Source organism: Arachis stenosperma, chromosome 2 (genome assembly GCF_014773155.1).
Source record: "Arachis stenosperma cultivar V10309 chromosome 2, arast.V10309.gnm1.PFL2, whole genome shotgun sequence".
Taxonomy (NCBI): domain Eukaryota; kingdom Viridiplantae; phylum Streptophyta; class Magnoliopsida; order Fabales; family Fabaceae; genus Arachis; species Arachis stenosperma.
In genome coordinates, this window is record NC_080378.1 from 29,055,658 (window position 1) to 29,074,044 (window position 18,387).

The following is an 18,387-nucleotide window of genomic DNA, read 5'->3' on the forward strand; positions in this document are numbered from 1 at the left end:
TTCATGCTAGAGAAGCTTTCTCACAGTGAATTGGATTGGGGTTTGGATGGATATTGTGACATGTAATCCTACCAAATTGTGGTTCATGAAACTGTGTGGTATAATCAGTGATCGAGCATCATCTCTTCTTATGAACATTTAAACCAAGGGATTGGGAATTTGTTTGTTTTTAGAGAGAATTGGTGAGCCAAGGAATTGGGATCCAATCATATAAGATTGCCAAGCAAGATTCAATGAATGCATTGGTTGAGGAAGAGATGAAAATGTTTTGATTCGGAGATTTCAATATCTCCTGACCCCAATGAACCCCTCTTTCTGATCTACACTTTCTATTTACATTCTGCAAATTTCAATTCATGCAATCACCCCAATTCCCTTTTAATTTCAGCAATTTACTTTCTCGCACCTTAATTCTCGCAATTTAAGTTTATGCAATTTCAATTCCTTGCAATTTACGTTTCCTGCCACATTTACTTTATGCAATTCACATACAAAAGTTGATTCCACTCAACTAAACAAACTTCTAATTCGAATTGCTCATTCAACCAATCCTTGTGGGATTCGACCTCACTCTATTGTGAGTTTTTACTTGACGATAACCGGTGCACTTGCCGGAAGGAATTTTGCCGTTCGTGCAATTTCCTAAAATCGTAGCATAACAAGTTTATGCGCATCACTCTCCAATCCTTCTTATAGCTTAAGATTTCTTTCATGAACTTAGCATAAAAGGGTATTTGCTCAAGTGCTTCTGCAAACGAAATCTTTATTTCAAGTGTCCTGAGATAGTCTGCAAAGCGGGCAAATTGCTTATTCTATTCCGCTTGGCAGAGTTTCTGAGGATAAGGTATTTTGGCTTTATATTCTTTAACCTTGGTTGCTGCAGGTTTATTTCCTACAGAAGCAGGCTGAGATGCCTTCTTGAGGGAGTTATTATCAGCACTTGTGGGTGTCTGATCCCTTACTGGCATTTGAACGCCAAGATTGGGCGCTAGATTGGCATTTAACACCAGATTCCTACCCTATTCAGGCATTTGTACGCCAGAATTGAACATGGAATTGGCGTTTGACGCCAAATTTTCACCCTTATCTGGCCTTTGAACGCCAGAATTGGGCGTCCACTGGGCGTTTAACGCCAGTTTGTCACCCTTTTCTGGCGTTTGGACGCCAGAATCATTCCTCTCTGGGCTCTTACTGTCCTCAAAGGGATTTTGGGTAGTATTCTGTTCATCCTCTCTCAGCTGTTCTTTCCTTGGCTTTCTGCTGCTTTGAGTTGATGTATTTAATGTTTTTCCACTCCTTAATTGAACAGCTTGACATTCTTCTGTTATTTGTTTAGATAACTGTTGTCTTGTCTGGTCAAGTTATGCTTCCATATTCTTATTAGCATTCCGAGTATCTTGTAACATTTCTTTAAATTCTGCTAATTGTTTTGTCAGAGCAAGTAATTGCTGGTTGAGTTCAGCAACTCTTTCTGGAGGACTAAGGTCAGTAGATACTGCTTTAGCCTCTTCCTTCATGGAGGACTCACTGCTCAAGTACAGATGCTGATTTCTAGCAACAGTATCTATAAGCTATTGAGCCTCTTCAATTGTCTTTCTCATGTGTATAGATCCACCAGCTGAGTGATCTAGAGATATCTGAGCTTTTTCTGTAAGCCCATAGTAGAAGATGTCTAACTGCACCCATTCTGAAAACATTTCAGAGGGGCATTTCCTTAGCATCTCTCTGTACCTCTCCCAGGCGTTGTAAAGGGATTCATTATCCTCTTGTTTAAAGCCTTGGATGTCCAGCCTTAGCTGTGTCATCCTCTTGGGAGGGAAATATTGATTCAGAAATTTTTCTGATAGCTGTTTCCATGTCCTTATGCTGGCCTTAGGTTGATTATTTAACCACATCTTAGCTTGATCTTTTACAGCAAATGGAAACAGTAATAATCTGTAGACATCTTGGTCTACTTTCTTATCTTGTACTGTGTCAGTAATCTGTAAGAACTGTGCCAGAAAGTCAGTAGGTTCTTCCTGTGGAAGACCGGAATACTAGTAATTTTGCTGCACCATGATAATGAGCTGATGATTCAACTCAAAACTACTGACTCCGATGGAGGGTATACAGATACTATTCCCATATGAAGCAGTAGCGGGGTTAGCATATGACCCCAGAGTCCTTCTGGACTGCTCATTTCTACTTAGTTCCATGATGGAGAAAGGGAGATGATGTGGATTTATTTTATTTATTTTATTATATATATATATATATTTTGAAATAATAATAATGGTAAAAAAATTAGAAAATAAAAAATTAAAGTAAAAAAAGATTTGAAAAATTTTTGATGAGGATTTTCGAAAAAAATGAAGAAAGAGAAAGTGGTTAGGAAGTTTTGAAAAAAAAGATATGATTGAAAAACAATTTTAAAAGATTTGATTTTTAAAATTGATGACTAATTTAATGCAAAATTTTCGAAAATTTGAGAAAAAACACCAAGGAACACCAAACTTAAAATTTTTAAGATCAAAACACAAGAAGGACTCAAGAATATATAAAGAACACCAAACTTAAAATTTTTAGAAAAACAAAAATAAATTTTCAGAATTTAAATAAAAACTAACATGAAAACACCAAACTTAAAACATGCAACTAGACTCAAACAGAAAAATCTAAAAGCAAAATAATAATTATTTTTTGAAAAATTTTGAAAAGAAAATAAAAGACTCAGACCCAAAAGACAAAATTTTCCTAATCTAGGCAAAAAGATGGACCGTCAGTTGTTCAAACTCGAACAATCCCCGGCAACGGCGCCAAAAACTTGGTGTACGAAATTGCAATTACACTTGCGATTCCGCACAACTAATCAGCAAGTGCACTAGGTCGTCCAAGTAATACCTTACGTGAGTAACGGTCGATCCCACGGAGATTGTCGGCTTTAAACAAGCTATGGTTACCTTGTAACTCTTAGTCAGGAGATTATCAATGAAAAGGGTTTTGTTTGCAATAAAAATAAAAGAGCATGAAATAAAAGGTACTTGTGATTCAATAATGGAGAACAGGTTGGAGTTCTGGAGATGCTCTGTCATCTAAATCTCTGCTTTCCTATTGTCTTCTTCTTCACGCACGCAAGGCTCCTTCCATGGCAAGCTGTGTGTAGGGTGTCATCGTTGTCAATGGCTACTTCCCATCCTCTCAGTGAAAATGGTCCATGTGCACTGTCACCGCACGGCTAATCATCTGTTGGTTCTTGATCATGTTGGAATAGAATCCAGTGATCCTTTTGCGTATGTCACTACGCCCAACACTCACGAGTTTGAAGCTCGTCACAGTCATCCCTTCTCAGATCCTACTCGGAATACCACAAACAAGGTTTAAACTTTCCGGATCCCAGGAATGGCCGCCAATAATCCTAGCTTATACCATGAAGACTCCGATCTTTCGGAATGGAGGCTAAGAGATATACATTCAATCTAAGATAGAACGGAGGTGGTTGTCAGGCACGTGTTCATAAGTTGAGAATGGTGATGAGTGTCACAGATCATCACATTCATCATGTTTAAGTGCGAATGAATATCTTAGAACGGAAGCAAGCGTGATTGAATAGAAAATAGTGGTAATTGCATTAATCCATCGAGACACAGCAGAGCTCCTCACCCCCAACAATGGGGTTTAGAGATTCATGCCATAGAGATACAATGTAAAACGTGAAAATTTCATGAGGTACAAAATAAATCTCTAAAAGTACTATTTATAATGAAACTAGCTACTAGGGTTTACAGAAATATGTAAATGATGCAGGAATCCACTTCCGGGCCCACTTGGTGTGTGCTTGGGCTGAGCATTGAGCTTTACATGTGTAGAGGTCTTCCTTGGAGTTAAACACCAGCTTTGGTGCCAGTTTGGGCGTTTAACTCCAACTTTTATGCCAGTTCTGGCGTTTTGACGCCAGAAAATGGCAGAGAGCTGGCGTTTTGACACTATTTTACATCATCAAAACTCGCGCAAAATATGGACTATTATATATTGCTGGAAATCCCTGGATATATAATTTCTAACGCAATTGAGAGCACGCCATTTGGAGTTTTGTAGCTCTAGAAAATATACTTCGAGTGCAGGGAGGTCAGAATCCAACAGCATCTGCAGTCCTTTGTCAGCCTCTAAATTAGATTTTTGCTCAGGTCCCTCAAGTTCAGCCAGAAAATACCTGAAATCATAAAAAAATACACAAACTCATAGTAAAGTCTAGAAATATGAATTTTGCATAAAAACGAATAAAAACATCCCAAAAAGTAGCTAGATCCTACTAAAAACTACCTAAAAACAATGCCAAAAAGCGTATAAATTATCCGCTCATCAGGGGGAAGGCCAATCTTATAGATTGGGCCTTTACGTACTATTGGATCTGGGCCTTGTCATTGGGCCAGGATATGAACAGTGCCCCTACTCGAGTCCAAGTTCCTTTGCGAGTTGGGCTCGAGTATTCAACTCGGGGTTGTAGCCGACTTGGTGAAGAACCGACGTGATTCTTCAGAACTGATGTGATACGCAAATTTCTCAACAGTCGCGTCTAATCAAACGTCGTGTCGGTTAGGAATTTGCGTATTTACACATGGGGATCAGTTACCTTGGTAACAGCGCGCCCATTAATGACTGCCTCCGTTTTTACCATTATGCCCTTAACGTGTTTATAAATGCTTTCCCTCTTTTTCTTTGTTTCGTTTCTGAAAACTTTTCTCACTCACATACTCTGTTTTGGAGAAAGCTTTCTTTGGTCGACTGCTGTTGCACCCCTTAATTCGAAAGTAAAGGTCAGTTCTTTTCTCTTCTCCTCTTTTACAAATGCTTTTATTTGCATGTTTTTGCTTTGAGAGGAGTGTTGGTTGTAGGCTTAGTGATTCTGTTTTGTCGAGGATCTAACCCCAGGCCCCTTAGAGACCCTGTTTTTTATCCTTTTTCTTTTCCCTTTGTAGGTTTCGCAATCCTTTTCCTTTTTGAAAAAAGATGTCTTCTATAGAGTCCCTTACTCAGTGGGTGGATGTTACGGTTCTTGGGGAAGAACCTTTTGTGGATACTGACTATATTACTGACCTTCGTACGCATCATAGGATTTGTGCTTCTGATGAGGATGAGCCGAAGTATGAACTGGTGGCCCTGGGTCCGGAAGACCGTGTTTGTTTTGGGAGGGCTTCTGATGCGGACCCTCATTTCTTTTTTATGTATGACAGTCTGTTCACCCGTTTGGGTGTTTTTCTTCATTTTTCTGACTTCGAGATAGCCGTTTTATCTCATTGTCGCGTTGCCCCTACCCAGCTTCACCCCAATTCTTGGGGTTTTCTAAAAATTTATCAATTTGTCAGCCATGCACTAGATTTTCCGACCTCTTTGAAGATCTTCTTTTATCTTTTTCACATGACCAAGCCCTTTAGTGGGCAAAATAACAAACAGCAATGGGTGTCTTTCCGGGCCATACAAGGCTGGAGAGTTTTCACCCTCTTTGACGAATCCTTCCATGATTTCAAAAATTTCTTTTTTAAAGTGCAATCTGTAGAGGGTCACCACCCCTTTTTTCTGGACCAAAATTCTTCTCCTCGCTTTCCTTTGTACTGGTCGGCGTCTTCTCCCTGTGAAAAATATGGGTTGGATGACCTGGATGAGGTAAAGGCGGCCGTCGTGGGGTTCTTCCGAGAAGCATGGGGAAGAGCCCCTTATTTAGAGATGAAAAAGTTCCTGCAGGGGTCTTCGACCTTTGTGCAAGCCCAATTAGATAGCATTATATTTTTAGGTCTTTTTTGGCTAAAATTGAGGGGTTTGAGCAAAAGTCTGATTCAGAGACAGAGAAAGGACTACAGACGCTGTCAAGATCTGACCTTCGTGCACTTGAAAGAGCTTTCCTAGAGCTCAGAAGTCCAAATGGCGCGCTCTCAATGGCTATGGAAAGCTAACATTTAGGGCTTTCCAGAAATATATAATAGTTCATACTTTGCTTCGAAAATGAAGGCCCAAAACTCGCGTTCAAAGCAAGCCACCAGCCTCATTCTTGGCATCCAACACCCAGGATGAAGTCCCTAGACAGTGTTCAACGCTCTCAAAGGGTACTAGCTCATAGGAAACACTCAAGCTCAGCCCAAACACTCACCAAGTAGGCCTCAGAAGTGATTTTTGCACTACAAGACTAGTTTATCTTATTTTCTGTAATCCTTAGTTACTAGACTAGTATAAATATAATAAAGATCACGATTGTTGAGAACTTTTAGATCTTTGCCCATTCGAATATTTCATTGTATTTTTCTATCAGTATGAGTCACTAACCTCCTAAGGTTAAGGTTAGGAGCTCTGCTGAGTTTCATGGAGAAATAATATTACTGTTTTCTCTTATGCAACTTCGTTCTTTATCTTATGAATTAAAGGTGACCCGTGATAATTACCCTTGTTCTACATGGGTTCCGTGTGATTCCTGACCCGGATAGCATTGAACTAAAGCTAGAGATTGCATTGCAGATTCCAATAGAGCATCTGAGCAACTTTGGATATGTGACATATAATCCCGTTGACTATGGGTGCGTGAGGTCTCTGTGGCATTAAGGCTAGAGTCAAAGAAGCAGCACTTTCTAATCCAGAAGATCTGCCTTGTCTATTCTACAAGGTATCCACTGCTTGCTCAAACCAACAATCTCCGTGGGATCGACCTTCACTCACCTGAGGTATTACTTGGACGACCTGGTATACTTGCCGGTATATCTGTGCGAATTCTATAGAGCCAATTTTGTGCACCAGTAATAGTGTCTAATAATGTAAGATATAAAACCCCGGGATGCCAGAAGGATTCCTAGAGCTTCATATCAATAATAAGATTCAATTTAAAGCATAACTAAAAATTAAAACCATAACTTTAAAACCTTTATGAAACGGGGTAAACTAACTTAAGGAATTTCTAACTATCAGTTTACCGCTGTCCCACAGCCTTCACCAGCCTAACCGCCATGCGATCCTATCGCCACCGCCTTCCAAACCTCCTCAATCCCAATAGAAAACACAAGTAATAACAATGCAAGTAAAGCACAAGTATAGCATGTATATCAAGAAAGTAAAAAAACAATTAATCATGTTATACATTTAGGCATGCAATTCAAGTTGGCAAAGCAAACAAACATATAGAAGATGCACATGATGAATGCCTATCCTATTTGGCTGTGATATCACATTGTCGGTTCAACTGTCAACCCGACACATCTCGATGGAGATGTTGCCCTTCGGTCTAAGAATAGGAACCCCTGAGATATCGTGCCTGGAACACGGTCCAGGATATAATGCCTGCATACTCTAGTGATTCCGAAGGAATGTGAGCGGGATAATCTTGCCATAGACCTTACATCTCAACGTAAGCGGGATAAACCAATCGTCTTTATGCCGCCGCTGCGACCTCAACAAGCGGGATTAACCAACCATCCTTGCCAGGTGTATAGCGTCTCAATAATCTCAGCATAAATCAATAGTTTAGTAGTTTTTAGAAATCATTTTCATTATTTAGTCCACTCCGAGTCCCAAACTCCTCTCGAGCATCATAAATTCTTACTTCCACAGTTTACAATAATCATCATCAACATAATACTCCAATGGTTCACTCGCAAGCTTCAGAAACCTAAGCCTCCATCTTCTAAGCTTTTTACTAGAAAATACCTAATCAAACTTACCTAAAGCATCCTCTATGTTTTGACGCCTAAAAACAAGCTAAAAAAATCTTAGATAAGTGTTACGGAAGTTTACAAGCTTGTCGGGAAGGTAAAATAGTTAAAAATAAGGTTTTCATTGAAAAACAGGGCAATGTGCATACACATAGGGTTGTGCGTATTCACTTCCAGAAAAATTTTTGAGAAGTGTGCGTACGCATAGAGGTGTGGGTACACAGAAGGTAAAATTTTTTATTTTGAACACGCGCACAGATATGTGCAAATGCCCTCAATAGAATACACTTTCCAGCGTGTGCGTGCGCACGATGTTGTGCATATGCATAACTTGCACATTTCGCAGGGTGTGTGTGTGCGCACCAGAGTGTGTTAGCGCTCTCAATAGAATGCATCTCCCTATGTGTGCGTGCGCACAAGTGTATGCGTACACACGGTTTCAAAATTTTACAGGATGTGCGTGCACACAAATCTATGCGTACGCACAAGTCAAAACATAACCACTATTCAGAGCACGCGCACAGTAGTGTGCGTGCGCACACAAACCAGAAATCACAAATTCTTCAACATCACAGAATTTAGATTTTTGACACTAACTTCTAACGATCATATCTTTCTCTACAAAATTTAGATTTCTACAAAATCTATATCTTTTTAAAGCTATCTGAATTATCTTTAATTTGATATAAAATTCAAGCAATTTCAAAAATCGTAACTCAAGATATGATTCGTCGAAGTTCACCAAAAATCTATTTTTATGAAAAATCTCTAAACCTCAATTTTACCAAAATCTCAATCCAAAATCACCTATTGCACATTCAAAACAGTCATAATGAAGTCACAAAAAAAAAAACAGTCCTAATATGCCTAGATCATATTCACATATCCTCCAAGTCATTCCACAACCTAAAATTCACATTTTCAACTTTTTCATACCAAATCATCAATCAATTCATTAATCTCTCAAAAAATACACAACAACATCACACCTCAATAATTCCTCATGCACAAATCCATCACTTACTACCCATTATTATCATAATAGTTACCTAACACCAATCTTAACACGACATCAATAATCTAACATCATGCAACATAAACTCAAAGTCATCATACATCATAATCATCCACATTCAATTTTAATCTTATCCTATAATCCACTAGCCTAAGTGTCCAGAGATATTATGTAACACCCTACCATACAGAGTCTTATGCTTAAGTCATAATTCAGAGATGGCAAGGTATTACGACCTCTAAAATAAAAATTTAGAACGTATAGTAGTATGAATGATTGATTATAACTAGGAGCCTTTGTAGAAAAAGGGGTAAACAAAAACCGCAACTCAAAAGCGCAACACTCCGATCGTTAACGTAACGAACAAGGATAAACCAACGCGAGATTATATATATACAAAGGAGTGTCAAAAACAGGAATATCAAGACTCAAAATCCGGCTGCGAAGATAACCGGTCCGAGCATAGCAATATATACATATGATAAAATAAGGAAAACCCCAAAGGAAACCCAAAGGGACACAAATACATAAAACCTATTCTCCAAAATCTCCCATAAGAGGAGTCATCATAGTTTGTATTATTTAATGGAGATAAAAGTATCTAAGCAAAACATATAAACTAAACAGAGTCCCCAAGAACAAGGAATCTTCGCAAATCTAGAAGTCTCCAGCATGCCTCAGCGGGAAACCTCACGTCCTGCATCTGAAAACCACAAAATCCGCATGGGTGAGAACCAGAGGTCCCCAGCATGGTAACAGCTTCCACATATATAATACATAATAATGGAGGAAAGCCAAAGGCAATCCTAGAACTTCCTCTAGATAATTCAAAGCTTATAAACAAGCTAAACCATATAAGGGCATCTGACTAAAGATTCTTCAGTCTAACTAATACTTCCCTTTCCAATTCCTTCAAACCTCCCAACCACCAGCAGGAGTATATTGTAGCAAACACAGTTATATCAGACAAAGAATATACAAATAGGAGCGGTTAAGACATTTAGACAATTAGCAAGTAATATGCAGTCAAATAAGCAATCTCAAACAATTCACATAGTATGCATATGATGAATGCCTATCCCTAGTGGCTGATGATATCATCTGTCGGTTATAGAGCCAACCCGACAAGTCCTGGCAGCTAACCATTGGACTGTCCCTCTGTCGCGCATCCCCAACTCGAGTTATACTCATCATAAACTTGATCATAATCAAGATCCATATCCATCACCCTCACTAGTGAATATTTACGGGGGCGAGCTCATCCGGGCCTTTCACAGTGCCCGGCCACACTTACGACATAGGGTTAGCAGAGCTTCGAGTCTCAACCTGGAGCACGTGGTGGCTAGCCACTGCTACTACCCAGGGAAACCCTCATCTCCGATGGTGGAAGTGCAAACATTCACAATTCATTCAACAGCATATATGCATTTATACTTAGCCATAAACATGGCTCCGCCGTCACACGGCAATAATCTAGCCATCCGGCTCATGGTTAAATCCATAACCAGCCAATTCATAAACATTTACGGCACTTCGGCCCATGGCATAACAAGCACCTCCACCGCCATTCTCCGCATCTCACATAATCATCTTTGATCCTCAATGATCATACATATTTCCCCCTTGCTTCACTCGCAAGTTACCACATTCACTAGCCCTTTTTCTCATGCTATGTATATCATAATGATTTAAGACATAAATGGTGAGATCGGAGGCTTAGAAGTATGAGATTTGGCTTTTAAAACTCAAAAATCAGCTTTGGGATGAAAACAGGGCCACGCGTACGCGCACTCCACGCGTACGCGTGGATGGCCTCAAAAACTCATCGACGCGCAAGCGTCATGCACGCTAACGCGTGGATTCAAAATTTGCCAATCGACGCGCACGCGTCAACCGCGCGTACGCGTGGGTGTTCTCGTGCCCCAGGCACAACACTGGCACAGTTCTGGCATAACTCTCTGGAAAATAACTGGGCATTAGGTGCAGCACAATCGGCGCGCCCGCGCACATCACGCGCACGCGTGGATGGCGCTTTCTGGAAGATCGGCGCGTACGCGCCAGGTGCGCCCACGCGCAAGGGGTCATTCTGCTAAAAATTTTCTAAGTTAAAAGCTGCAGAATTCACAGACTCAAACCCCTATCTTCCAATGGACATAACTTCCTCATTTTAAATCATTTTTCATCCGTTCTTCGAACGGCATGGACATCCCGGATCCAATTTCATTTCTAAACAAATTTGGCACAAAATGGAGATCCGTAGTTCAAGTTATGTCCCACCAAATTATGCCCAAAAACCATGTTTTTCATAAAACCACAAAGTGCCATTTTCAAAACAAGCCATTTCCAACTCTTTTCAAAATCTATCAAAACATGCCAATCTCATCCCTTTTCTTTGAAATCAATCAAAATATATCAAATTCAACATCAAGCCTCCTCAACTCACACATTGACACTTTACCACAATTTACAAAATCACTATCTCATCATTTTAACCCACTTCACCCAAGTGGCTCAAACTCAAACATATTGACATATCATATACTATTCCTCATGCCAATTCTCAACAACACCAATCCCAATAAATCATTATTGTACACAACCAACATCATATTCACCATCAACATGGTTCAACCCACAATTCAACCATAACCAATCATCAAGCATATATCACAACATGCATATTTCTCATACATCATTCCACCAAGGCATCAAATATCATCATCACATATATGACCACATCATATATCTCAATCATTCAATAACATCAACAATTCAATGCCTATCTTAGGGCCTCTAGCCTAAGTATTTCCTACCACATTACATATTAGATACGGGAAACCGAAACCATACCTTAGCCGATTTCCCAAGCTCAATCGGAGCACTTCCAAACCACTTATCCACAAGCTCTCAAGGCCTCAAAACCTCCAAGAACATATTTTTCACCACCAAACCCTTTCCAAGCTTTTCAAAATCACCTATCAAGCTTCAATATTCACATATACACAACTTAAGCCACAATCATCACACCCATACACAACATCTCAAAACCCAAACATCATAGAACAATAAATCACACTAGGGTTGAGAATCTTACCACACCCTAGGTCCAAGGAGACAAGTTTAACCTTCTCCTTCAAGAGAGTTGGGTCCTATAACATCAAAGAACCCAAAATCTCAACATTTTACCCATGAAACTCGAAAATAGGGGCTGGAATTTCGAACAGAAACGCGTGGCTTACCTCAAGATTGATTGTATGGGTTTCGTAGAGCTCTCCGCGGTGAACGCGTGGCCACAAACGGAGCGGCAATCGGAGCTCTAGATCAAAAGTTATGGTGGTTTGAAGATCAAGTGAGAGAAAGAACTTGAGAGAGTGTTCTTCCTCCCCTCCCTTCAACTTTCAGCGTGTGTGTGTGTTGTGTGAGGAGAGAGAGTGCTGAAAACTAGGGTTTTGGTTTAGTTATGTTGGGCCAAGGGCCCACTTTGGGTCTGGTTGGCCCGGTTTGGCCCGTTCGGTCCAATCTTGGTCCGAATTCCATAAAATTGGTACCGAAATTCTTGTCTCAGTCTCCTCTATCACATATAGCCATAAAAATCACATTTTAGGCTTTCTAGAATAAATTCTCATTTGTGGGTTAATTAGCCGTTAATTAACCGGGTTTTACATTCTACCCACCTAATTGGGAATTTTGCCCACAAAATTCAAATGCAATTACCTGAGAATAAATGTGGATAATCCGTTCGCATCTCCGACTCAAGTTTCCAAGTGTGTTCCTCAGCACCGCCTCGACTCCAAGCCACTTTGACTAATGAAACCTCTTTTCTACGCAACCGTTTGATACTAGTGTCATCAATTCTAACTGGAGCCACTGGAAGCGTCAAATCTTCCCTTAACTGAACCGACTCAGGTTCTAACACATGGCTAGCATCAGGAGTGTACTTCTGAAGCTGCGACACGTGAAACACGTTGTGCAGGTTCGAAAGATGAGGTGGTAGAGCCATCCAATACGCCACCGGTCCAATCCTCTCTAGGATCTGAAATGGACCAATGTATCGAGGATTCAACTTCTTTGCTTTAATCGCCTTACCTACTCCCGTGGTCGGAGTAACCTTAAGGAAAACATGGTCTCCTTCCTCAAATTCTAAGGGCTTTCGCCTCTGATCGGCGTAACTCTTTTGACGACTCTGCGCCGTAAGCATTCTATCACGGATTTTCTTGACTTGTTCAGTAGTCTCAGCTATCATTTCCGCCCCCAACAAGCCTTTCTCTCCAGCTTCATACCAACATAGTGGAGATTGACATTTCCTCCCATATAAGGCCTCATACGGAGCCATTTCGATGCTCGCATGATAACTATTATTGTATGCAAACTCCACTAATGGCATATATCGATCCCAACTCGCCGGTTGGTCCAAAACACAAGCTCTCAACATATCCTCTAGTGTTTGGATCGTCCTCTCAGATTGACCATCTGTTTGAGGATGGTAAGCTGTGCTCAAGCATAGTCGGGTCCCAAAAGCTTTTTGAAATGCACCCCAAAACCTTGAAGTGAAACGAGGATCTCTATCAGAGATTATAGTAGCAGGTACACCATGGAGTCTCACAATCTCCTTTATGTATAACTGTGCTAGCTCCTCAAGGGTGTAAGTCATACGAATGGGTAAAAAGTGAGCTGACTTCGTCAGTTGGTCCACAATGACCTAAATAGCATCAAAACCAGCCCTAGTCCTTGGCAATCCTGACACAAAGTCCATTGCAATACTTTCCCACTTCCATTGTGGAATCTCTAAAGGTTTCAACATCCCGGAAGGTCTTTGATGTTCAATCTTTACTTTTTGACAAGTTAAGCACTTTGAAACATATTCCGCCACATCATTCTTCATACCCGGCCACCAGAACATCGCCCTTAGATCATGGTACATCTTAGTACTTCCCGGGTGAATGGAGAATCCACTTTTGTGTGCCTCCTTTAAAATATCTTGCCTCAAAGTACCAACATCCGGCACAATGATCCTACCCTTGAATCTCCATAACCCATCTTTTTCTTCCAACACTCTCCACTGTTTTCCTTGCTCAATGGCCGGTAACACCTTCCATAACGCTTCATCATTTTGATGAGCCTTTAGGAGTTCGGACTTAAAGTCACTTGAGATTTCTAATCGGCTCAAACACAAAGCTCCGGATACTTCTCGAGCACCAATTTTCAGACTCTCGAATCCCTTGAGCAACTTCTCCTCTTAGAGCATCATCCAAGCCGCATATAATGACTTCCGACTTAACGCATCCGCCACTACGTTCGCCTTTCCCGGATGGTAATGCAACTCAAAGTCATAGTCCTTCAACAATTCCATCCACCTTCTCTGCCTCATATTAAGCTCTTTCTGATCAAAGAGATACTTCAAGCTCTTATGATCGGAGAAAACTTGGAACTTAACCCCATAGAGATAAGGCCTTCACACCTTCAAGGCAAACACAACCGCAGCGAGTTCCAAATCGTGCGTAGGGTAACTAACTTCATGAAGTCTCAACGGTCGTGAGGCATACGCCACCACATTATGGTGCTGCATCAGCACGCACCCTAAACCCTTTAATGAGGCATCACAGTACACCTCAAACGGTTCGTTCGGCTCAGGTAACACCAACACAGGTACAGTTGTCAACTTTTTCTTCAATGTCTGAAAGCTCTCCTCGCACTCAGGAGTCCAAACAAACGAAGTGTCTTTGCGGGTTAACTTTGTCATTGGCAAAGCTATCTGTGAAAAGCCCTTGATAAACCTTCGGTAATAGCCAGCTAAGCCCAGAAAACTCCTTATCTCCGTTATGGTGGTTGGTTGTTTCCAATCCATCACCGCCTCCACCTTAGTTGGATCTACTGCTATTCCCTTCTTACTCACCACATGGCCCAAAAACTTCACCTCACTCTTCCAAAACTCACACTTAGACAGTTTTGCATAGAGTTTCTTCTCCTTTAGAATCTGCAATACGGTCCTCAAGTGTTCCGCATGCTCTTCTTCAGTCTTGGAATAAATTAGTATGTCATCAATGAAGACAACAACGAATTTATCCAGAAACAGACAGAAAACTCTATTCATGTAATCCATGAATACCGCAGGAGCGTTCGTCAACCCAAAAGACATTACAGTGTACTCGTAATGACCATAACGAGTCCTAAAAGTGGTCTTAGGGATATCCTCACCCCTCACCCTTATCTGGTGATAACCGGATCGCAAATCGATCTTGGAGAAAACTCCAGCTCCTTGCAACTGATCCATGAGATCATCAATTCTCGGCAATGGGTACTTGTTCTTTATTATAACCTTGTTCAGCTGCCTGTAATCCACACAGAGCCACATACTCCCATCCTTCTTCTTCACCAGTAACACTGGAGCACCCCATGGAGAGACACTTGGTCGTATAAAATTCTTCCCCAACAAATCCTCTAACTGAGACTTTAGCTCGTTCATTTCTAATGGTGACATCCTATAAGGAGCACTTGCGATTGGGCCTGTCCCAGGCACCAATTCAATAGCAAACTCAACCTCTCGGTTAGGTGAAAACTTATCAATATCATCGGGAATTACTTCTGGAAACTCACACACAACCGGAATCTGTTCTAACCTTTGATCATCACCCGAAACACCCGCGGTTAACAACAGGATACCCTGACATTCGGTTCCGGAATAGTTCACCATCATCAAATTCAAGTAATAATTATTCACCACGACCGGCCCTTCTGTATCTTCCGGCATAAAGTACACCGACTTTGTAGAACAATCTAGCAGAACATGGTTCTTAGATAACCAGTCCAATCCCAAGATAAGATCAAGACCGATCATCGGCAAACAGATTACATTATGAACAAAATCACGCTGCTTGAACCTAAAGGAAACTTTCGGGCATCCTAGCCTAGTTACCATAGCCTCATGGGTAGCATTATACACTCTTAGATCATAACCTAAAGTTACAATCTTCAATCCTAACTCATGGGCTTTCTCAAATACAATAAATGAACGCGATGCTCCCGAATCAAATAAAGCATTTAAAGTTTGACCAGCTATTTCACAGTTACCTCGAATGAGTGTTTCGGATCCCTCTGCACCCACAGCTGAGGTGGTGAACACCCGACCAGTTTGTTGTGCTTTCCCAGCACCTTGCTTCTGCCGCTCCGGACACCATGGGAGCTTATGTCCTGCCTTTCCACAATTGTAGCACAAACCCCATCCGGCCTTGCATGGTGTTCCCGGATGGTGACTTCCACACCTAGTACAAACTTGATCATTCTGAGGTTGCTTCCCCAACCTTTTCCCTTGGGAGTTGTTGTTGTTGGGCCTCCTAAAGGAACCTCTCCTCTTGAAAGGCGGACCTCTAGGTTCAATGCTCTTCCCTCGGTTCTGTGGGAATGATCCTTTGTGACTTCCCTTCTTAGCGGCTGCCCTCTTCACACACTCTTCAGCAACCCCACACTTGTTCACTAACACAACGAAAGTTCTAATCTCCATTGGTCCCTGAGCTCCATTTCTGTCGTTGCCATGTGGTGCGCGAAATTGTGATCACTACAACTTCGCACAACTAACCAACAAGTGCACTGGGTCGTCCAAGTAATACCTTACGTGAGTAAGGGTCGATCCCACGGAGATTGTTGGTATGAAGCAAGCTATGGTCATCTTGTAAATCTTAGTCAGGCAGACTCAAATGGATATGATGATGAACGAAAATAGCATAAAGATAAAGATAGAGATACTTATGTAATTCATTGGTAGGAACTTCAGATAAGCGCATGAAGATGCTTTCCCTTCCGTCTATCTGCTTTCCTACTGTCTTCATCCAATCCTTCTTACTCCTTTCCATGGCAAGCTCGTGTAGGGTTTCACCGTTGTCAATGGCTACCTCCCATCCTCTCAGTGAAAGCGATTGCATATGCCCTGTCACGGCACGCGGAATTCAGCTGTCGGTTCTCGGTCAGGCCGGAATAATATCCATTGATACTTTTGCGTCTGTCACTAACGCCCCGCCTGCTAGGAGTTTGAAGCACGTCACAGTCATTCAATCATTGAATCCTACTCAGAATACCACAGACAAGGTTTAGACCTTCCGGATTCTCTTGAATGCCGCCATCAGGTCCTGCCTATACCACGAAGATTCCGATTAAAGAATCCAAGAGATATTCACTAGAGCCTTGGTTGCTTGTAGAACAAAAGTGGTTGTCAGTCACCTTGTTCATGAGTGAGAATGATGATGAGTGTCACGGATCATCACATTCATCAAGTTGAAGAACAAGTGATATCTTAGAACAAGAACAAGCGGAATTGAATGGAAGAACAATAGTAATTGCATTAATACTCGAGGTACAGCAGAGCTCCACACCTTAATCTATGGTGTGTAGAAACTCCACCGTTGAAAATACATAAGCATAAGGTCTAGGCATGGCCGTGAGGCCAGCCTCCCAATGATCTAAGAACTAGATGTCCGAAGATGATCAAAGGATCAAAAACAATCCAAAGATGAAAATACAATAGTAAAAGGTCCTATTTATAAGAAACTAGTAGCCTAGGGTGTACAGAAATGAGTAAATGACATAAAAATCCACTTTCGGGCCCACTTGGTGTGTGCTTGGGCTGAGCAATGAAGCAATTTCGTGTAGAGACTCTTCTTGGAGTTAAACGCCAGCTTTTATGCCAGTTTGGGCGTTTAACTCCCATTTGGGTGCCAGTTCCGGCGTTTAACGCTGGAATTTCTGTAGGTGACTTTGAACGCCGGTTTGGGCCATCAAATCTTGGGCAAAGTATGAACTATCATATATTGCTGGAAAGCCCAGGATGTCTACTTTCCAACGCCGTTGAGAGCGCGCCAATTGGGCTTCTATAGCTCCAGAAAATCCACTTCGAGTACAGGGAGGTCAGAATCCAACAGCATCTGCAGTCCTTTTGAGTCTCTGAATCAGATTTTTGCTCAGATCCCTCAATTTCAGCCAAAAAATACCTGAAATCACAGAAAAACACACAAACTCATAGTAAAGTCCAGAAAAGTGAATCTTAACTAAAAACTAATAAAAATATAATAAAAACTCAACTAAAACTACCAAAAACACACTAAAAACAATGCCAAAAAGCGTACAAATTATCCGCTCATCACAACACCAAACTTAAATTGTTGCTTGTCCTCAAGCAACTGAAAATCAAATAAGATAAAAAGAAGAGAATATACTATAGACTCCAAATTATCAATGAAACTAAGCTCCAAATTAGATGAGCGGGACTAGTAGCTTTTTGCCTCCGAACAGTTTTGGCATCTCACTTTATCCTTTGAAATTCAGAATGAGTGGCTTCTTTAGGAACTCAGAATCCAGATAGTGTTATTGATTCTCCTAGTTAAGTATGATGATTCTTGAACACAGCTACTTATTGAGTCTTGGCCGTGGCCCAAAGCACTATGTCTTCCAGTATTACCACCGGATACATATATGCCACAGGCACATAATTGGGTGAACCTTTTCAGATTGTGACTCAGCTTTGCTAAAGTCCCCAATTAGAGGTGTCCAGGGTTCTTAAGCACACTCTTTTTGCCTTGGATCACAACTTTATTTCTTTCTTTTTCTTTTTCTTTCTCCCCTTTTTTTTTTCGTTTTTCTCCTTCTTTTTTTTTTTTTTGTATTCACTGCTTTTTCTTGCTTCAAGAATCATTTTTATGATTTTTCAGATCCTCAGTA